Source organism: Tursiops truncatus, chromosome 5, assembly GCF_011762595.2.
Source record: "Tursiops truncatus isolate mTurTru1 chromosome 5, mTurTru1.mat.Y, whole genome shotgun sequence".
NCBI classification, from domain to species: Eukaryota; Metazoa; Chordata; class Mammalia; order Artiodactyla; family Delphinidae; genus Tursiops; species Tursiops truncatus.
Window position 1 is genome coordinate 59,617,435 of NC_047038.1, and position 24,209 is coordinate 59,641,643.

Genomic DNA, 24,209 nt, shown 5'->3' on the forward strand with positions numbered 1-24,209 from the left:
GGGTTATTAACACATGTACCTAAGCAGGCAAAGCCCAGAATTGGGAAAGAGAAGCTGTACATGACTACCTTTCCCAACAAGTATAATACTATACCATACTATTCTACACTATAAGTAATATTAATACAGATTACATTTATTATACAATATGATGATATTAGTTACCTACTTTCTCGGAGAAAAGTTAGGCCATGTCCTCAGAGATCCTTTTTTTTTTTTTTTTTTCTGAATCCCTTTCTTGAAAAATGTATATATGCTAAGTTAATCTTTTAGAAGTTTCTCGTTTCTATCTCATGTGTAGATCATTGTTTTCCTTATCTGTGGATCTTTAAAGAAAGATGGAATCACACTTTTTTTTACACCAATCGTTTTATGGCTTCTTAATTGAAATATATAAGAATCAACTGGGGTTTCAATATCCAGAATGGTGGACAGAATAAAGACCTCTGAAAATCTGATCATAACAGCAAAAAGAACACTGGCAAAAACTGTCAAATTCAATTTGTTCAGGATTCTGGAAATTAACTGCAGGCTTGCAACAATGGAGGACTGTTCATTCAAGAAAGATGGCTGAATCTTGGTATTCTCCACTAGACTTAGCTACTCGACAATAACCACCAGTCTAACTTGCTTCTGTATCTCCATCATCTAACACAGTGCCTGCCACTTGTTCTGCAAGTATTTCCGGAGTGATGAAGGCCCGTCCAAGCCTTTAATGAAGGACTTCTCCAGGCCCTGCAAGTCAGAGGTGCTGCTCCAGCATCTGAAGTCACCCAACTCCTGTGAACATCTATAGAAAGAAGAGCTGTGTATGCCCATGCCTGTGGTTCTCCTTTTGTGGCTCTATCATTTTGTCTCATAACTGATTCTCCTCCCTGTTCTTCAATGCCATTAGCAATCTACCTATAAAATAAATCCAGCCACACCATTGCCTTTCCTAAAAACAAAATAAAACAAAACACTCTTTGTTTAGTTTGTTTTCTGGCACTAACATCCAAAAATAGCCAAACAGGTGAAATGGGAGCTCCTGTGACCAACGCTGGTCTGATAACAGTATGTTATTCCAGTGGCTACCAAGATTAATTCAAAGAGTTGGCACATAACCAAGGTTAATTACAATCTCTCTTTCTCTTTCCCTCCTTCTCTCTCTGTTTAACTTTGAATGGAAGAAGATATCCCATTTTCTCTTACGTTACCAAGAGCTTTCACCATCTCCTCTTTTCTGTGTGCTGTCAAATAGAAAACTCTAGTTAGCAATAGAAGAGAAATGGATTTTCATGCACAGAAAAACTAATGTGAGGAGAAGGGGAAAAATGTCTTACAGTCATCAGGGCCTTGGTTGAAGCATTTACAATATGCACCCTTGCTCTTCATAATTATGCAAGCCCATTAATCCCCATTTATGCTGAAGTTAATTTGAGATGAGTTAATGTCACTTGCACCTGAAAGATTCCTAACACACATACCTATGTTAAGATGAAGATTTAGCTTCAGTATTTGCAGAATTTAGTTCAGACAATTAACAGCTGATTAAAAACATTTTAAACCACATTTTCTGTATGATTACATTCTAAGGCACTAAAGCAAAGGGTGTTCTGTTTGGGGTTTTTTTGAATATTGAGTAGGCAATAAAACTACTTGACTATTCATGAAAGAAACAAGTTACAAGGAGAAACATATAGTTCAATACTTAACAATTAGGAGTTCAAGTTCATGGAGGCTAAAATTCTCAAAGTAAAATATCATGAAGAGGGAAAAGGGAAACATCTTCATGTTCCTTCTCTGCACTCCCTGTATAATTATGTACGTAATAGGGAAGTCCCATTAAAAAACCAAGATGCCAACAAAGAATATATTAAAGTTGTTTGTGTTTTTAAATTTTTAATTAAAATATCCTTGTTGTTGTTGGAGTAAGAAGGACATTTTCAATTTCTTATATAATAATAGTGGGCAGGGAGTTACAAAACGGTGAAATCAATTACACTTGGCTTTACCATATGGAGAGCTAAGTATTTCAGAATTAGTTTTTTTCTGGCATGTGCACCTTTGTATTTTACAAGGCATCAGGAGCCTATGCATTACACAGAAATTAAAAAGAGAGAGAAACTTTATTGTATCATCCCCTAGTGTGTAGCCAGTACGAATTCTTCTCAAGTGGGTTGGCGTTTTCTTCTAGATCAGTTAACCAATATCATATTGTTGCAGAATAGGGATTCATTACTAAAAAGTTAATTTCATTATAATTTTGAGATTGAATGTTTTGCTCTTTAAAGCCTAATTTGCAATCCCACTGTATTCAGACCATAAGAGTGAGCACTGACATCCCAAGTAGACAGCAAAACAGAAAGACATTGTGTATTCATGTTCAGAAGGAAGAAACCAGGGAGACATAGGCCCATAGAAATATATCCACATGGTTGCACACATAAGCTAAGATTTTTTGTTTGTACTTTGTAATATATTTTACATACTGTGGTTGTCTGGGCAACATTCAGAGGACAAGGGAACTTCACAAAGTGAAGGATAGCAATAAATGTACTGAGAATTAAAATCCACTGAGTAAAACCGCAATGGTTTCAGTTTGGCATCTATATAAAACTGTCTTTCTTTTAAGCTGGCTCATCCTTTTGTCAGTCAGTCAGATTCAAAACATTGCTGATGTGATCTTTCAATCAGCCTGAGAGTGGCTTCATTTGTAAAGAGAGGGGGTCAAGAACGGAGGTTCATGAACGAAGCCATCTGGGACTACCTTATGCTTTATGCATGTTGCACAATAAGAAAAAGTTTCTGATAATTCACTACTACCTTCTAAACTCTATCACCTATTTTGATCTTTATTCAGGCTTTATTAAGTAAGAGAAAAATCATATAGGGAATTTATCTGGTTCATATTTTTCCAAGAGCTGTATTTAGAGTGGATATTACTATGGAGCCCCTTAATATATCAATAATTTGGTCAACTATACCAAAGCTTTGAGATTAGAATATGTGTGACACTTGATCTTGTGACATTGCAGTTATCTGAGACTTAATAAAAAAGGAAAGGAAATCGAAAAACTCTACAGTGGATACTGAATAGTTTGAAACCCAACATGTTCATTCAGAGGCATTTCCTAGCTTCTTTTTTTTTTTTGCCAGAGGTGAAAAGATGGCTGTTTTCAAAGATATACTCTTAACAGTCAATCAAACATATTAAGACATATTTGCTGAAAAGCCAGAGTTTGTAAAAGTTAAAGACCTGACAGGTCAGGTTCTGTGACAGATGAAATGATTATAACTCTCGAATTAACTGTAAGATTTTCAAAAGGTTTAAGTTTAAGGCTCTGGTGCCTTTCAGTGTTGACAGAATTCTGTAAAACAATCTGAACCTGCATTTGTCAAGATGAAATATATATGCAGGATTCTGTAGTTGACTTTGTGTATATTTGGCCAAGGTTGTTCAAAGTTAAGGTCTTGAGCAACAGCAAAGTTTCCTCTTATATTTTATTTTTGACCAAAAGTAACACAAATACCCCAATTCCATCACTAACTTCCCTAAATTTCTGAAGTTATCACCAAGTATAATAATTTGTCAGATGTTTCTTCTATAAAGTGTAAAAATCAAATCAAAACAAAACAAACCTGGCTCTGAGAATTTATACAAACAATCTGCATCATGTTGAGCATATTTTCAGAGGAAAATTTCAGAAGGAAACTTCCTCCAGGGAAATGAAAATTCTAGTTCAAACAATCTCTTATAAGGATATTTTTCGCAGGAAAAATGGTAGTTGTGCTACTCATAATGCAATTGAATCCACATGAGTAGATTATAAATGGGATACTGGGTTAACTGACATGACAAGCATATAATCAACTTGAGTATGGTTTTGCATTTTGTGGGCTTGTAGTGGTAATCATAAAAGGTACTGGAATTCCAAACTAGTTCTCCTCAAATTATATGAGCTGAAACAAGTCTAAGTATTAAAACATTCCAAAGCAATCCAGTATACACATATAAACCTCTCATTTTTAGTCCATTAAGAAGTTGATATTTCATATATAACACTGAAGTGTACGTCTAAAATATAGGAAAATTAAGGAATACCATCATTAGGTAAGAGAATAGAGTATAGGCATTATCCAGGATTGAATAAAACACAATATATTATAATATTTAGATAAAATTTCCTTGAATAGTTTTGAACCAAGTGTCGAAAAAGGTCCTGGGAAGGTGACTATCTATAGTTATAGAGACAGTGGAGGCAACAACAGGGAGGGAAGGAAAAAGAACTGCCAATTAACATTTCAGTATCAATGAGAATGAGAGCCAATGAGTTTTGACTGGGGTGGAATGTATATCATTCATACATTTATTAAACAAACAAAAAAAATGTTGAGTGCCTGTTTTATTTTAGGCATTTTACTAGTAAGGGTTGTCAGATAAGATAAAAAATATCCAGTTAAATTTGAGTTTTAGATAAACAACGAATATGCTTTTAGAATACGTATAACCCTTGCAATATTTGGGAGATGCTTATAGTAAGAACATATCTGCTGTGAAAATGACATTTGAATGGGTGTCTTTTTAATCTGCTAAATCTGGTGACCCTAACTAGATGTGGAGATAGAGTGATCAAAAAATATATAATATTTGACATGGCAGAACTCAGAAACAGAGAGATGTAAGAAAATGGACAAATGTTTTAAATCACCAAAATTTATATACCTAAAATATTAATGGAATGGAGAACAAAACTTTTAGGGAACTAAGTGGCTTGACTCACTACTCCAAATTTTATTTAACTTTTCAAAACAAGTGTATTTCTGACCATCTTTGCAATCACAGACTGCCTTCATCACCTGGCAGAAGATGTCTCGAATATAACCCATGCAGCAAATCCACAAAAATAGCTCTTTAATGAATATCTTGGTTACTTTAAGTGAGAAGCATATTACCAGTGCATATTTTAATAGTCTTCCTTGAAATCCATATTCAAATTTCTGAGTTTTTATGCTCATTTCAATATGAATAATGAGTTAAATTAGGGTTAATAAAATTATTTTCCCCAATAATTAAAAAATATTTTCCATGGTTTTTTTCTATATAAACTTATGATGCATTTATTGTTAAACAAGTGGGTAAAATTGCATTTGGTTGTAACAGAACACCTCTATAATGCCATTAAACAGTATGTTGGGGTTTTTTTGTTTTGTTTTCTTTTCTTTTCTTTCTCTCTCTCATATAAACTCAGCTGAGGCAGACATTCTCTTTCTGCTCTGCTTTCTTCTAGTTTTGCCTTTAATTTTCAAGGTCTCAAAATGACTGTTTCAGCTTCAGGCATTTCACCTGCATTTCTGTTAGGAATAAGGAAGGAACTCAAAACATGTGTCTAAAGTCACATGAATATATTTTGTATGTAGTTTATTATTTTTTAAATTGACGTAAATTTAATCTCTTTAAAGTGTATAATTCAATGGCATTTAGTACACACAAAATTGCACAAACATTATCTCTAGGTCCATGATATTTTCATTGCCACAAAAGGAAACAGTATATTCATTAAGCAATCTCTTCCCAGCTTTTGGTGAACACTAATCTGCTTTTACTTCTATGGATTTACCTAACCAGCATATTTCATAGATAGGGAATCATATGCTTTGTGACATTTTGTATCTGGCTTCTTTTATTTAGCATAATGTTTTTAAGGTTGATCCATATTGTAGCATGTATCAGTAGTTAACCTCTTTTATGGCTAAAATTCAATTGTACAGGTATACCACTTTTGTTTTTGCACTGCAGTTGATGTAATTTGGAGATATTTTCACCTTTTGGCTATTGAGACTAGTGCTGCTATGAACATTCTTGTACAAGTGTTTGTTAGGATGCCTGTTTTCAACTTTGGGGGGTATATATTTAGTAGAATTTCTGACTTACATGAGAACTATGTGTTTTAACTTTTTGAGGACCTGACAACTGTTTTCCACTGAGACCATGATATTTTACATACTCAGCACCAATTAATGTGATTTTCAGTATCTCTACATCCTGGCCAATACCTCTTAGTTTCTTTCTTTTATAGTCATTAAATGAGTCTGAACTGGTATCTCATTTTGGTTTTGATTTCTATTACCCTACCGACTAATGAGGTTGAGCCCCTTTTCATGTGTTTATTAGCCATCTGCAAATTTTCTTTGGAAAAATGTTGAGTCAAGTCCTTTGTCTGCTTTTAACTGGGTTGTTTGTCTTTCTGTTGTTGAGTTGTAGGTGTTTTTTACATATTCTGGATACTAGACACTCATCGGGTATATGATTTGCAATTTTTTTCCATTCTGTGGGTTGTATTTTCACTTCCTTGATGTTATTCTTTGATGCACAAGAGTTTTTAATTTTTTTAAGTCAAATTTACCAGTTTTTTTCTTTTACTGCTTGTGCTTTTCATGCCACATCTAAAACTCCATTGCCAAATCTAAGATCATGAGGATTTATTCCAATATTTTCTTCTAGGAGTTGCACAGGTATAGCTCTTACATTCAGGTCTTCAGTCCATCTTTAGTTTATTTCTGTGTATGTTGCAAAATAGAAGTCCAAATTTATTCTTTTGCATGTGGATATCTAGTTGTTCAAACACCATTTGTTGAAGAGACTATTATTTTCTCATTGAATGATCTTGGCATCCATGTTGAAAAGTCAACTGGCCATCTATGGGTTTGTTAATGGACTCTCAATTCTATTCTATTGATTTATATGTCTATAATTAAGCCTATACTTCTGTGTTTATTATTGTAGCTTTTAGTAAGTTTTGAAATTAATCCTCCAATTTTGTTTTTCTTTTAAAGACTGCTTTGTCTCTTCTGTCTTTTGAAATTTCATATGAATTGCAGTATCAGTTTTTCTGTTCCTGGAAAAAAAAACTTTGGGGATTTGGTAAGGATTACATTGAATTTTTAGATCACTTTGGGTCACACTGCCGTCCTAACAATAACAAAGAGTATTCTTCCAGGATGCCTTTCCATGAGACACTAACTTCTTTATTTCCTTTCCAGCCACTGATGTCTACATATCATGGGCCACAGCTTTGTCATATCCCTATAACTAAAAGGAAACCTTGAGGACTAAGTTCAATGCTGTTCTGCCCTAAAAATATTGGGGTTAATTTATAAAGAAAGACTGTGAAATGGATATTGGGGGAAGGGCAATTAGCAGTGTCTACTATACGTCATTATAACAAAATTCATGTAGAATTGACATTTTCTAGTTTCATAATCATACATATATATTTTTAATGACTTTTTTAAGGCCCCAGTGTTTTTTTTTTTTTTAATAAATTTATTTATTTATTTTTGGCTGTGTTGGGTCTTCGTTGCTGTGTGCCGGCTTTCTCTAGTTGTGGCAAGTGGGGGCTACTTTTCGTTGCGGTGCGCGGGCTTCTCATTGCGGTAGCTTCTCTTGTTGCAGAGCATGGGCTCTAGGCACACGGGCTTCAGTAGTTGTGGCACATGAGCTCAGTAGTTGTGGCTCGTGGGCTCTACAGTGCAGAGCCAGTAGTTGTGGCTCATGGGCTTAGTTGCTCCTAGGCATGTTGGATCTTCCCAGACCAGGGATTGAACCCGTGTCCCTTATATTGGCGGGCAGATTCTTAACAACTGTACCACCAGGGAAGTCCCCATAATCATATTTTTAAAGGCATTAAAATTGGTAGGACCTTTAAGAATCAGATTAACTTAAATTACAAAAAACTGAGAACCACTCTGCCAAGAGCCGTGGCTGTTATTGAAGCACACACACTTGGGTTTCTCATGTCATGGAAGTTAGATTCCCAAAAGCAATAATTTCAATAGACAAGAAGTAGGCCTGGCTCTGGAAACTGACACAGCATCAATTCTGCCACATTCTTTTGGTTAAAGCACTCATGAATCCTGTACAGATTAAAGGCAAAGGGAAAGACAGGCCACCTATCTTTCTAGATGGAAAGAATATCAAAGAATCTGTAGTTATATAAAGGCCACTAAAATCCATACTCCAGACACAAATTATTTACATTCCTTACACATACAAACTATCATCCTTCCAAGACTGTAGAAACCTAACCCATTAAAGGAACAAGAACAAGCACAAGAACAAGATCAAGGTCTAAGATCTCAACGTTTAAATCAGGCACAGAAATAAATGAAGTTTCTCAGATGCAGTTATTTTAAATTTAAGACCTGTGAACTAAAAAGACAGGCTATCTGCCTAAGATTTTTCTCAGGACTTAACATAGGCTATTATAATCTCATAATGAATTTGATCTTACCTGGATGTTACTTCTTACTTTAAGAATCATTTGCTGGAAGAGCCTAGAAATGAGAAACAATTTCATTTTCAAATCCAGAATTTCCTGCTCCTTTATATTTCCCTAAAACGCTACTCAAAATCTTAACAGTTCCTTCTTTAAGCCATCTTCAGTCTTCCTGTATTTTATCATAGGCAGTTAGTTGAAGCCACATGTCATTCCCTATATTGCTCTTGAAACTCTCTCCAGCTAAATTGCTACTAAACCAGATACTCTTTCTATGCTCCACATTCCTGCAGGTGACACTGTCGTCAAACTGGCAACCAATTTACAACGGTTATCCCTCTCCTGAATTTTCAACATTTTCTCACTATCCTTCAAGGCTTCAAGTCTTGATGTCTTGGCTTTTATGTACAGTCTCCTCACATCCCTTCCAGCCTCTGCTACCTGCCTAGTCTGAAGGCCAGTGTCACGTGTCTTAAGCTTTTGGTATGTAGTACTCCACTTCCAGATGCCCAATTTCCTTCAAGTTTTACGTTGGTATGTAATAAACTACTTTGTAACTCAGCGGCTTAAAACACCACTTTATTTTGTGAGTCAGAAATTTGGGAAGGATTTGGCTGGATTTTTCTTTTTCCTTTAAACTAGATAGTGCTAAGTGGGGTGGCTAGGACTGGAGAATGTACTTTCCAGGTTGCTTTCTTATTCACTTGTCTGGCACTTGAGTTGAGATGCTAGTAGTCGATGCTAGGAGCTCAAATTGGGCTGTGGAAAGTGCCTACATGTGGTTTCTCCATATGTCTTGAGTTTCTCACAGCATTTGTGGCTGGGTCCCAAAAGGGATGAAGCTATAAGCAAGCATTTCTAAAGTAGATGTAGAAGCCAGTCTCTTAAGGCCTTACCCCAGAAACAGGTACAACATTATTCTGCCATAGTCACTTGTTCTAGGAAGACACAGAGCCCGCCTAGATTCAAGGGAGTGGAACATAATAGACCCCCGCCTCTAAATGGGAGGCTTGTCAAAGAATTTGTGGCTATCTCCCATCTTTAATCTGTCACTGTTAAAACTGACTAAAGCTGAACATATACATATCCTTTATCTCAACAAGCTTTCACTTCCAGTAAATTCCTTTAGGTATATACTCAACACACGTTTGTGCACATGTCCCCAAAAGACATGTACTGGAAGTTTCATAATCGCACTGCTTATAATTGAAAAAAAGAGAAAATATTTAAAACCCCATTAACAATGGAACTGATAAAGACATTGCAGTAGGGCTTCCCTGGTGGCACAGTGGTTGAGAGTACACCTGCTGATGCAGGGGACACGGGTTCGTGCCCCGGTCCGGGAGGATCCCACATGCCACGGAGCGGCTGGGCCCGTGAGCTGTGGCCGCTGAGCCTGCGCGTCCAGAGCCTGTGCTCCACAACGGGAGAGGCCACAACAGTGAGAGGCCCGCGTACCGCAAAAAAAAAAAAAAAAAAAAAAAAAAAAAGACATTGCAGTATAGTAATACAATGATATACTATATAGAATTGAGTACTTAATGATATAAAACTACCCAAATAAATATGGATAAACACTATAGACATAGTGTTGAGTAAAAGGTTAAATAAAAAGATTACATAGTATATCATTCCATTTATATAAAGAGGCAAACTGAATGTATTAGGTTGAGCTTCTGGGTTGTGAGAATGTTCAGTTTCTTGGCCTTGTTTCTGGTTCAGAGTTATGTTCAGTTTGTGATAATATGTACATATTTCGTTTTGTGTATTTTACTACAATAAGTTAACAAAAAAGAATGAAAAAAAATGTGATCCCACACTGTATCAGTTTCCTGTTACTGTTGTAAAAAACTACCACAAACTTAGGGGATTAAAACAACACACATTTATTATCTCAGAGTTCTGGAGGCCAGAATATGAAATAAGTCTTACTGGACTAAAATCAAAGTGTTGGCAGGGCTGCATTCCTTCTGGAGGCTTTAGGAAAAAATTTGTGTCTTTTTTAAAGACACAAATTTAAAAATTTAAAATTTAAAATTTAAAATTTAAAAATTTGTGTCTTATTTAGCTTCTAGAGGCCATCTGCAGTCCCTGGCTCATGGCTCCCTCCCCCCATCTTCAAAGACAGCAGCATAACATCTTCAAATCTCTCTCTGACTGTGAGTGTCCTGGCTTGTGATTAAGTTGGGTCCATCCAGATGATCTGGGATAATCTTCCCATCTCAAGGTCCTTAACTTAATCACATCTGCAAAGTCCCTACTGCAATGTGAAGCACATATTCACAAGTTCCAGAATTAGAACATGGACATCTTTAGGAAGCCATTACTCTGCCTACCACACATATTGCTATCTCTAATTTACATTCATATTTTCTTTCTGACCTCCCACCATTTCCTATTTTTATTCTCTTTCTCCCATAGTGAAACTTTGGTTTTATTTATCAAATGGGCCCATAAGAACCTTTTCCTCAAATCACTTTTTGTTTAAATTAGAAAATTTATGGATAAATTGGGATAATTTATGAATGAATTGGGCAGTGAGTACTCAATATCATTTTATTTTGTAGGCATTGTAAAATCATATGTTGTGACAAAATGGGTCCTTTATTACCAAACATTCAGTGCAGGGAATAAATAAACAAAAATTAAATCTAGCTATTTTAAATAGGAAATGATGTAATACATGAAATCAGGTGCTTATAGAATTATCTCAAGGAAAGTATGGGCAGGTCCCTGGCTGAATAACGGATTTATCCCATAAAACAGACAATAGATCCAGGAGAGTTATTACTATTTCTGAGTAAAATAGAGCTAAGTCAGATAGTGGAGTTGGACTGCTATCTCATCCTTCTCATGACCTTTTGCCAGTAGTAACTACCAAGAAACACAAAAATAGGGTGTTCTTGTCACTTCTATCTTCCACATCTTACATGGGAGCATGTACTGTCAAGGTAGCTGAAAGTGAGGCTAGGAAATGTGCTTTTACTTCCACCATCTTCCAACAAAAAGGGGAGTAGAATGGATTTTGACTGCCGAATATGCTTCACAGACACCACATTCTAAAAGACTTTCAATAAAGGTGTTTCCTAGATTTTCTACAATCTAGTATTATCTCTAAATTTCTGCCAACATTCTTAGGACATATTCTAATATGTGCCATTTTGGATCAACTTTGCTGGATTGTGCTCCTATTATAACAACCCACCTTCTCAGTGGCTTAACCACAAAGAAGTTCTTCTTGTTCCCACTGCATGTCAGCCGCAGCTCTACTCTGGGATTGCTCCAACCACAGCAGTCAGCTATGACTCTTGCTCTGTTCTGCTTGGCTTTGCCCCATGAATATTCTTCATTCATGGATACAGGCTAAAGCAGCCACCATTTTGGAACATACTATTCTCTTTAGAGTGCTATCCAAAACTGGACTGAAATCCACTTAGAATTTGCATACTTCACTTCTGCTCATATCCCATTGGTTAAGTAAGTCAAAGGGACCAGCCACAACTCAATAAGGTAAGGAAATAAACTTCTCCTTCAGGAGAACTCTGGCTTCTACAACAAACACTGGCCTCAGTGAAGTCCTATTCTTCTGCATTTCGTATTTTTGAATTTTTTGAAATTCTCCTTATTCCTCCTTAAGTTCCATCAACTTAAGTTAGCCAAAATGACTCTTTGATTCTTACAAAGAAATGTAGGTATATTAAACAATTAATCATATATTTTTATGATTTATTATTTATATCCTCTGCATAGTGTTTGGTAATTAGTAAATGCTCAATAATAACTATATAACCCTATGTGCCAAAAAGAAATCTTATCATTTTCATGTGACAAAAATACACTGATGGAAATCCTAGTATTATACTAATTTCAAATAAATGCAATTTGAGGCTTAAATTTTTTTTCAGTGTTCCCAATGGCAGAGTCAATATTTAAACTCAGGCAATCTGACTCAGAAACATGTACCTAACTGAACACTATGCATTTAACTGAAATAAAGAAACATTGTGTTCAGTTAGGATGTGGTGAACTTCAGTGATACAAATTAGTTATATTTATAGGTTGTACATCATGTAATAAATATAACTAAAGTTATAAAGTTAAATGTTCAAGGAATTGTTAATTTACGTGCTATGTTTTTAACTGCATATTTTCTAGCAGTTGCTTTTTTCTCTTTTTAAATTTTTTATTGAAATATAGTTGATGTACAAAATATGTTACTAACACACCATTGTAAAGCAATTATACTCCGATAAATATGTTAAATAAATAAATAAATAAAATAAGCTACAAGGATATATTGTACAACACGGGCAATATGGCCGATATTTTATAATAACTATAAATGGAGTATAAGCTTGCAGTTGCTTTTAATGTGACAGTTTGTAAGACTGTAGTACTGTAGGTGGATTTTTTGCAAAGATGGCCACAGTAAAGTCTCTTCTACCAATGTTCATGCCTCTTTGTAATTAACTTTGATTCTCTTCCCATCAGGAGGTAGTGTGTGTTTTCACCCCTGAATTTGGGCCTGGGAAATAGTTAATCAATAGGAGTGCTGTATCAACCTTTCTAAAAGCAATGTCATTAGTTCTGTATACAAGCAAAAGCTTGTAATTAAAGGAAAGAAAGACATGCTTATACATTGCTATTTTTGAGGTTCAGATAATTACAGGTGCTACACAGAAAACTGAGCATATTTTCAAAGAAAAAACAGGATTTAAATGGTGACAAAGGGTGCTAATGTATATCATTCTAAATTAAGCTTAAATGTTATCCCAACAATCTTGAATCTATCCAAAGTGTTTATGTTTACATCTCGTTTTCCATGCAGTAATTTTTTTTAGTATATTTAGTTTAAGTTCCCTTATAGATAGCAGTTTAACTTTTGTTTAATTTTTCCTCACTAATGGGAATAATAATAATAACAGTAATAGTAATGATAATAATCATGATAAATCAGGCCTGAGTTCCTTTTCACAGTCAATTTAAATAAAGACTAACTTTGAAAACTATAACTTGATGAAAACAGTAGTCACAGTACAAAGCTGCATTCTCCCCTTCAATGGATCTCTTAAAAGTGACATTATAATCAGATATTTCTGTGATGACAGAAAACAAAACAAAATAAAAACATAAATAGTACGAAGGGAATGCATTGTTTCATATGGTTGATATTTTTAAAATAATATTCCTTTACTAAAGCTTATAAAGTTTATTTTAGTTGTGTGTTCAAAGAGTTAATAACGTTGGTAGAAAAAAAGAACATTTGGTCTACATATTTAATATAAAAATATTGAATAAATAAACTTTTTTCAATTATCTAAGTACTATACATAAATTCATCCTTTAATCCAATAGTTCTATTTATAGGCTCTATCCCCAAGGTGCACTCATACAGCATGAAAAGAGGTGTGCACAAGGGTATTTACTGCAGTCCTATTTGTAATAGCAGAAGGTTGGTGAAAATAGGCAACTGATTTAATGAACTAAGAAAAGCCATACAATAGAGTACTATGTAACCGTAAAAGGGAATGCTAAACTTATCTATAAAGAGAGGATAACAAGATTTATTAAGTTAAAAAAGGTAAAGAGAAAATGAAATACATATATTTACATATTTTTTTGAAGTTCAGAAAAATTAAAAGTTCAAAACAATTAAAAAGCTAGCTAAAGAAGCTCCTATATATGCAAATATCTGTGTTTTCTCATTAAGCATTATCGGACAGTAACCATAACATTTTAAAAATATTTGCTTATAGATAAGGATGGGAATAGATTAGAGAGGATAATATTAGAATGAAGCTGTCTATGAATGTACATTATATTGTAAATATGACTTTGGAAACATATAAACATTTTGCATAATTATAAAACAAAATTAAATCAAAGATAAGCAAATTCCTAAAAATTGAAATTGAAGAAAGTGAAAATGTGTGTAGAGGTACAAACCTGTGATGTAACTGCACGAAGTGGAAGTCTTCCCAGTGGCATTCAACTAGAGTAATTTGACTACACATCCTGGTGGGATAATCCCTAAGGATAAAAAACATACAAAACAATGTTTATATTAATATAATAGTTATTTTTTCACTAATTATATTGCTTATGGTATCATCAGTTTTGAGACTGTTAAGCATGTAGTGATGCAATGTAAGATAAAACAAATAAGTAACAAAGTTTATGTAATAAGATATTAAAAATTTTAGTGTGGGAGAATAGGGATTGAATAGAAGGATGAGACAAATCATATAATTTTGAAGGTGAACTGGGAACATTTTGGAACTTATATTTCATTTTAAAAAAATATCTTTTTCTAGCTTAGTTAGGTAAAAACACTGAGAAAAACACTGAGAAACAAGTGTCCATAGTCATGAACATTTCTTGTGTACAGGTTTTGGTCTCTATTACCACTGTAAGGGACAGGGTTTCTTAGAGCAAGAGCTGCTTCACATCAGGGATAGAAAATGTTTGAGATGATCCTCAAGCATCAAGGGCACCAAAAAACACAGCTGAAGAACTCAAGAGCCAAACTGAATAATTTCCTCTTAACAAACCATGGATAATTTGAACATCTTCAGAATTAGAATTTCAATATGCTGAAATATGTAAACAATAATTAAATGCATGATTTCATAATGTTTAAAAACATATTTTTGGTCATTGTGCTGGAAGCTGAGAAATCAACTATTTATTTGGAAAATGACAAATAAAAAGAAAAACTGGAGACTTTTTTGTCTTTTCTAAACAAATCAAAACAGAAAAACCAAAACACAAGTTGTTATTTAGGAAAAATATATCTGTATAGAAATATTCTAGCTAATAAACAAAGAAGGGAAAATAATTAGAATATTAAGTTTTGCAATCTTCAATAAAATAATCCCAATTGTTACTAGTATTACAAAAAGTCAGGCAAGTAGACATTATCTAGTAGCTGGTAGAAGTACACAACACCAGTTTTGAAGTTGTCTCTATATAGATTGATTCTGATGTAATCAGACCTCTAGATAGCATTATCAACTTCCAGGAAATACAGTGAACAGAGGCAAATACTTATAACACCACTGGGAAACAATCAGCAAAATTAAGGAAAAATAACAAAAATTCTTTAATAACAACAACTGAAATTAAAGAAAATAAAATGATGGAGGAAGAAACTATAAATTAAAATAGATGTAAGAAACAAATTTTTAAAATACAATTACCTTTTATTATTCTGATTCGAAGATACATGAGAAATGAACACTGGCTAGATATTTGATATAAAAAGCTATTAATATTTTTAAAGTGATGATAGCATTGAGATTTGCAAAAGAAGCCCTTAACTTTTAGAGGCACATACAAAATTGTTTACAGACTAAATAACACAAATCCAACAATGTTACTCCAATAAATTTATTTAGCAGAAGCCAAATATTAACAGGTCAGATTTGAAGTTCCTACAGAATGCACAAGGATGTTGATTATGGTATTACCCATAGTGGTTAAAAAAGGACAGAAAGAGAAATCAAATCAACACTGTAATGGGTGTATTATGGATTTCCAGAAAATATGGTTGAGAGAGATTTGTGGAAAAGTGAGCATAGTAGGATTCCATTTTCTTTAGAAGAAACACGAACAAATAAAACTTCTCATTCTATATGTGTGCCTGACGGGTGTATGAACTCTTGTGCATTCATATATACATTTGTGTAATAGTATCATATGGATACCAGTAAAAGATGAAAGAATTTGTCCTAAGGTGATGCACGGAAATATTGGGGGTAAGTGGAGGTGATTCAGGCTGATAAGGGAGAAGACAGGGAGAGCAGAATCAACTCAAAAAAGGAAAGAAAAGATGGACAAAAATTATAAGAATGTATACAATTACACCTATACATATAATTAAAATTTAAAATATGTCTATATAGGAATTAAAGATCAAACAATATAAATTAAGTTAAAAAGAAACATACCTCTAAGTGGTAATTTTTTCCTGCTTCCAAAAAATTAGAGTTAACCACTAATAGAAAGTAGTAGAGAAAAATGCCCTTCTATTAAATATACATTTTAAAAGAATATATTCTTAACAATAATCAAGTGAAGTCATGCTAGTTAATCTTGTATTTCCTCTACTTTTGGACCCTCACAAAATAACATTCTCTTTTTGGTAAAAGAAAGTTTTCTTTTTAAAATGTATTGCTATTACTAATATTATTAAGCTATGAGATATGTAAATTATATACACTTTCCTTATTTGAAAATTCTACTTCATATTTTTATGTTCTTTTAATAGCCTTCAGATAAATTTGAAACAAGATTGAAGAAGGTTATTTTATGCACAACTCAATAGCTTTAATTGCAACATTTATCATGCAAAAGTTCTGGCTGCCAAGAATGTGTTGGCACTAGGCAAAGGTATAGCTTCCCCACAGGGATTTTATTATCCAACATCAAGGAATATCTGCAGCACAGCAGTCATTGTCACCAAGAGCCTGCCCTAAGCAACAGAATAACAAGTTTGAGAAGAGAATAGAGAGAAACTTAATTTAATTTTAAAATATAATATTTTTGTACAATACATGTTTTCCACTAACCCTTTATAATGGATTGCCATATATAAATATTAATACACTAAGTCACAAAAGCCATCAAATCACTGTTACTAGAGAAAGTAAAATCCTAAAAATAGCAACATCAAATTAACAATAAAGGCTATTTCCTAAGACTTCACTACTTAGTCCAGTTTATGAGGACTTAAATAGATTGTGCTGCACCTATATTTATTCCTAGAATATTTTCCCTGCATTATAAACTAATAAGTAAACAAAAAATGAAAATATAGTTTATTCCAACCAAGTGCTTAAAAGAAGAACAAAAGCCTTTCATAAAATCTGCCTACAATACAGAATACAACAGTTATCATGGTTTTGTGGTTGTATTATAATAATTATGAGATAGATTGTGAGTAAATGTTTATTACTGATAATAATGCAATTTAAAAAATTCTGGAGCATTGAAATAAATTGAATTAGCTTTTAAAGTAAAACAGTTCATCTTAAAACATATACACATATGTAACAAAGTAAAAAGAAACATTCCTTTTCACTTTAATATCAATATGCTTTTTTAGTGTTGTGAATATAAAAACTGAAAGTTATTAGTCATGTGAATCTCTACCGATGGAAAAAAAAGGAAATGTATTGTCAACCATCAGCCTATAGTACCAGTTATAAGATTGGACACAGAACCTAGTTACCTAACTGACTTTTTCTTTTTTTTTTTTCTTTTTTCAATGGTGATTTATTCTGTGTTTATAATGCTTTTTTCTTTTTTTTTGAATTTTATTTTATTTATTTTTTATATAGCAGGTTCTTATTAGTTATCTATTTTATACATGTTAGTGAATATAGGTCAATCCCAATCTCCCAATTCATCCCACCACCACCACCACGCTGCATCCCTCCCCCGTGACTGACTTTTTCTATGTAAAGAGCTAGTACTGCGTGTGTGTGTGTGTGTGTGTGTGTGTGTGTGTGTGTGTGTAGAGGTTGAGGAGCTATTGATGGGGAAAGAGAAGCAAAACATGCCAGAACTGGAACCAAGAAAATGTGTCAGCAGGATGTAGCCACACACAAACTTTGTGCTAGAAGATACAGAGAAATACATTTTATGTGTAATATCCTTGTTTTCATTCTGGTGTATGATCCAGGGATATGCCAGGGGTTTCAGGGATATGCCAGAAGCCATGAAAGAAACATGGTGCTTCTTTGGGGAATAAAAAAATTTTTTGAAGCAATGGTGTCTGATGAGCAAAAACTCAATTCCAATTCCTTTCTCATTTGCTGGTATATATTAGAGAGGCTTGAGGGGTAGCCATGTGAAGTATGTCTGTCCAGGAAAATGTGAGTCTTGGGGGCGTTTCTAAGAAAAAAATGTGTTTTTGGTCAATACCTTACCTTTTTTCTTGCCTTGGGTGAAAATATACACTGGAGTTTAATTAGCTGTTTTGTAATCATGAGTTAAGAAAACTACACAGTAAGAGTGAAAAAGCAGAAATTTAGTATTTTTTTTCTTTTGTGAAATCGTTAGGACCCTGCACTATTCCTAAATTCTCTTTCTCCAAATTTCTTGTTGTGAAAGATATAAAAAATTGGTTAGTAAATTTTATTCAGTTATCTCACTACAAATATTATTTACTCCTACCTGAAATATTTCTGGTAGTACACAGAGGAAGTTAATTGATTTAACTTTTAATTTAAACCACTTTATGTTACATAAAATGTTGATGCTATAGAGTGGGAAGAAACATTTACTTTTTCTTTTTTTTTTTTAGTTAAATAAGGGAATTCCAAAGAAATCCCAAACTTGTTGAGGGCTACTTCGTAGCAGACTTCAGATTGTTGGGGAATTTTCACTTTCCTTACACATATAAGGTTTATATATAACAATAAATTTGTTTGCAAACACAGATTCTATCTCTTCTCAACATGGGTATGCTTTCCACAGTCTGAGATAAATGACTGTGTATCGTTATTAATATTATCATATTATTATTGAATTAGTATTAGAGTAATTTGATAATGATGCATATTTGGGGTTAATCATGATAATGAAGTAATTTGGGTGTGGTCAAAGTTAAGTGGAAGTCTCAGAGGGAAAGAGAGAGACTAAGGGCTATAGTCAAATGCAAAAGAACATCAGAGAGAAACTGAAGTCAGTAATGAATCTGCAGAGCCAGAAGTCAGGGAGTGCGGCGAGCCGTTTCTGACCGGCAGAATAACGAGCCGCCACACGCAAGATTCTTCTCGTATCACACTTTATTGGAGCACAGCTTGGTTGAAGAAAGATGGAAGGAAGACCCCGCAATCCTATAGCAGTCTGCTTATATAGGGATTAAGAACATGTGTCGCTCTGTGATTGGCTTTCGCCGATGGTGCGATTTGTGAGCCAGCATCGGATAGGTCGCTACTTTAAAACCTCATTAGTATACTTAGCGCAAGCGCAGTGGCCACAGGAAGGATGACTCAGCTTATTTCAGCTTCCTGCCGCGTAGCAGTTAGCTGACCGCGCCCTACAAGGGAGGAGGCATAGGAGCAGACTGGCCTATACATTATGGGGCAAGAAACGTCAAGAAAATATCAAAGGCTTTCTTCCTTTGAAGCTGTATCTTCGGGCTGGAGTTGAGCTTTGTCTGGGTTTCAGACAGCACTATTACTATGGGGCTGAGGAACAGCTCATGGCCTGGGAACTGAGGTCACCTCAGATCCTGCAGAGCTGGAAGATTGCATGAGCTAATGATTACTGACAGGTAAGCTATTTTTTTTTTTTTTTTTTTTTTTTTTTTTGCGGTACACAGGCCTCTCACTGTTGTGACCTCTCCCGTTGCAGAGCACAGGCTCCGGACGCGCAGGCTCAGCGGCCATGGCTCATGGGCCCAGCCATTCCTCAGCATGTGGGATCTTCCCGGACCGGGGCACGAACCCGTGTCCCCTGCATCAGGAGGCGGACTCTCAACCACTGCGCCACCAGGGAAGCCCAGGTAAGCTATTTTTAATTTATACCAAAGCCTGATATTGTACCATTGCCAATCACTACAATTAAAATGTGCGTTGCCTAGATTCTTCCACTCTAGCCACTAGGAGTAATTGATACTGGATGAACTCTCCTGCCTTAATAGTTATAAAACTGGGCAGAATATATGAGACAACTGTTTCCAGGCATTAGATAACAGACCTCACAGAACTACAATCCTTTAGAGAAAGGAAACACACATTTCTACTTTCACACCACCTTTCTTCCAGGGTCAATTTTCGGCCATGGTAAAGAGAGGTAGAGACCAAGTAGGGCACAAAGTTCTTTGGTGTGCCCAGGAGGCAGATAGCAGATTTCAAGGCTCTTGAGGTAGCTGGAATTTATGGAGCAGGTTACCAGAAGAAGGGAGCTACACAGAGGGCAATCCCTAAATCTACATGGGGGGTTCCTGCAGGAGCTTGGCAGAGGATGAAGCCACATACATGCAGGGAAAGATTCATTGGGACATGCATGTCAGGGAGATATTGGACCAGCCTAATTAGACTACAGATGCCTCACTGTGCATTTCCAGTATTCAGTTAAGTAAGACTCCATAAAAGCCACTTAGGAGTTAAGGACCATGTCCGAAGGACAACATTCTGGGCTAAGGATAAAACTGAAATAAAACTAAGAATAAAACCAATCCTGACTGCCTGCCAGAAGGAATCGTAACACCCTTTAAAGCAGGGCTTGAAAACTTTTCTTGTAACAGGCCAAACAGTAAATATTTCAGGCTTGAGGGCCACACCTAGTCAACTCTGCAATTGCAGGTAGAAAGGAGCCTTAGACAATAGGTCAACAAATAAATGGGGCTGTGTTCCAACAAAACATTATTTACAAAAATATGCATTAAGCAGATTTAATCCATAACCATAATTTGCTGATCTCTGTTTTAAAGGAAGACAGTATAATCCAGACACCCCAAAACTTATCCACAATATTGAGCATAAACGAATATAGGAGTTTCACTTTTAATCTTTGGTGTAGGCCAAGTGGTAGGGGTAACTTAGGAAAGTATACCTAAGCTCTAACTATACAATGGCATGCCAGATACTTGGAAGTGGTTATTTATTTATTTATTTATTTAATTTATTTATTTATATCTTTATTGGCATATAATTGCTTTACAATGTTGTGCTAGTTTCTGTTGTACAACAAAGTGAATCAGCTGTAAGTATACATATATCCCCATATCCCCTCCCTGTTGAGCCTCCCTCCCATCCTCCCTATCCCACCCCTCTAGGTGGTCACAAAGCACCAAGCTCATCTCCCTGCACTATGCAGCTGCTTCCCACTAGCCATCCATTTTACATTTGGTAGTGTATATATGTCCACGCTACTCTCTCACTTCGTCCCAGTTTCCCCTTCCCCCCACCGTGTCCTCAAGTCTGTTCTCTACATCTGCGTCTTTATTCCTGCCCTTCCACTAGGTTCATCAGTACCGTTTTTGTGCGTTAGCATACGGTATTTGTTTTTCTCTTTCTGACTTACTTTACTCTCTATGATAGTGGAAGTCGTTAGTTTCACATTAATAAGTATCTTCATATAAATATGGAGATGTGATTCTTAAATTATTTTTATAAAATTTTTTAATATTAGTAATGTGACACGTGTGCAGTTGAAATATCAACTGTCAAGGATGGATTTAAAATGAACATTGTTTTCCCTAATAAACACTTCCCATCCTGCAATTATTTCCAGAGATAACAATTTTAATTATTTTAATTTTTTTCCTGATAGTTCTATTCAGTATCTGAATCATTTGTCTATATACTATCCCTTGGATTATCAAATTTAGTCATTATCTATTTACATTTTCCACTTGGAGGTGAGATTTGGGCCCTCCTTTATAAATTCCATCTGTCCATTGCCATTTTTGCTAAACAATTATAGTACTATTTTTATTTTTCAATCAACAAAAAGTCATTATTTTTATAATTAAGCAAGTATTGTTAATTACAGAGCCAAAGTATATACTCTGGTTATATTTTCAATCATATACAGCTTTTGTTATTATTATTATTAGACTTATTATTTTCTTTCTTTTCCTCTTGCAGAACTTTCTTATAAGGATTTTTACATTTTATTCAAAAGATGTATAACATCACATATTTTGTTCAGTTCATAATTCACTGTGTGTGTGTGTGTGTGTGTGTGTGTGTGTGTGTGCGCGTGTGAGAGAGAGAGAGAGAGAGAGAGAGAGAGGGAGAGAGAGAGAGACCTTTATTTATTTATTTTGCGGTACGCGGGCTTCTCACCGCTGCGGCCTCTCCCGCTGTGGAGCACAGGCTCCAGACGTGCAGGCCCAGAGGCCACGGCTCATGGGCCCAGCCGCTCCATGGTATGTGGGATCCTCCTGGACCGGGGCACGAACCCGCGTCCCCCGCATCGGCAGGCGGACTCCCAACCACCGCGCCACTGGGAAGCCCGACCTTTATTTTTTATTTATTTTCATTTTACTTTTTACCTATTGCCTATCTATATCTACTAGAGCCTTCATTGTACAATCTGGTCTATTCTTTAGACCTATTCTACACTATCTTCTTGAGCTTCTTGATGAATCAATTTGCTGAGCTCCATTTTATTTTTCCTTGTTTTAACTTGTTTTTTTTTAGAGAACAGTATCTAAAAGTTCCTAACAAAGTGTCAGTATGCCAACAAATTTTGAGGGATATGCTGTATTTCATCAACTTAAAGATCAACTTTTAAAAAGATTTCTGAAATTAAGATGCATTGTTACAATGAAGGTGCCTTACAATTATTCTCAGCCAGGCAACAGTACTGATATAGCACTTCATGTTAGTGCATGCAGTGAACTTACTCTAAAAGCCATCTGTTGATATTTTCTTATAAGATAACAAGGGACCAGGATCAAAATTTATGTAATAAATAATAGTGGCTTTGCAGCATTGCCGTTAGCTTGATGTCACAGAGAACAATATTGTAAAGGAAATGAAAAACATTGATTATTCTGAGCCCAAAATAATTCAGAAGCATCATGCCCTAAATGAGAAGAAATTTTAGAAATTCTTTAACTCTCTCAGTCAGAATTGGCTAGATTATGCTAGAGATTGCTATAGGCTATCACATCAAATGTTTGTCTATCATACAGATTTATAAAGATTATTCTGCCAAGCAGCGATTTAAGGTGTTTTTACCTTGTAATTCAATCATCTTACTGAGGTTACCTCCATAGTTACTGAAAAAGTAGAGAAGAGAGAGAATGGAAAAATCTCACATTACATGGGTTTCACTGCATTAGCATTGGTTAGAAGTAATCACAGGGGCCCATTCATGTGCAGACAGCCTAGGATGTGATGTCTTAATTTAGGGAAATAGAAGTAAACCTAATATTGGTGAATACAAATAATGACTATCACAGTTCACTACCTGATTGTCAAATATTTGATTCATGCCAAACAGATAGAACCCTCCCGAGGGAAGACAAGCCCCAAATCCCATTCAAATTCAAGACTGAGCTCAAAGACTAAGCTGTAATACACTATAGTTTTCATATTTTTTTTTTAGATAAGGTCATTTTCAATCTGAGGAGCTGTGAAAAAAAAAAAAATTATCCATCCTTCATATCCCATATACCAAAATTCAGTTGCCTGTTCAGCAAGAGTCCATATGAAGAGATACGGCCACTGGTCCACAGCATCCTGAAATGCTATGTGCACCCGGGGCTCCTATTCTGGGGAGAGGATGTTCTCATTTCCTGTTAAGGCACTGATTTTGTTCTCTGTGAGTACGTTCCTTCTTTTCCTCTGGGGATGCTGGCTTTACTCTCTGGGAAGGAGATTTCTTTCTTTTCTACTATCTTCCTCAGCCAATGTGAAGTTGACAATGGGGAATGTGCTCTCTTTGAGGACTGACTACTTTTCTTAGTTTATTGCCTGCTCAAAAATGATTTAGAGTGTTATTTTTTTAGGTATCTTGTGATTATCCATTCAGTACAGATTCATTTCTTTGGCAACTATACAAATTCTCAGATCTGCTGTATTTCCTTGCTTTCTTTGCCCCATGTCTTTTGCTCTTTGATTTGGCAGAGACAATTTTGATGTTTTTGCAGTTTTAGAGAAGGCTAAAACTTAGTCAAATTTTTTTCCCTCAATTACTGGACTCAATACCTTTAATCTTATCTGTTATAACAGGGAGATTTGCTCAGTTGAAAGGCTTCCTTGCATGTTTCCTTCTCATGTGTTTCTCAAACTTGTTTATTCATTAGAATGGAGAAGCAGCTATCTTTTCCAATTCTAAAGTCCATGAACTTCTGGACTCTTCTCACACCCATATGCAAATCAACCAATTCTTTAACACACTAATTTCATTCTGAGATACCTAGCAAAAACAACATGGATAACAACCAAAGTGCACTACTATTTCATTAAAAGTGTGATCTAC

The 24,209-nt window shown here is 35.0% G+C and overlaps 1 long non-coding RNA gene across 1 annotated transcript; it reads right to left on the reverse strand.

Moving 5' to 3' along the window:
- Positions 1-1,195: 1,195 nt before the first annotated feature.
- Positions 1,196-14,285, reverse strand: LOC141278689 (uncharacterized). Its single transcript, XR_012331730.1, has 3 exons — positions 14,205-14,285; positions 8,274-8,316; positions 1,196-1,229 (listed from the first exon to the last, which is right to left on the reverse strand). It is a non-coding gene; the product is annotated as an uncharacterized lncRNA (long non-coding RNA).
- Between the last annotated feature and the right edge of the window lie 9,924 nt (positions 14,286-24,209).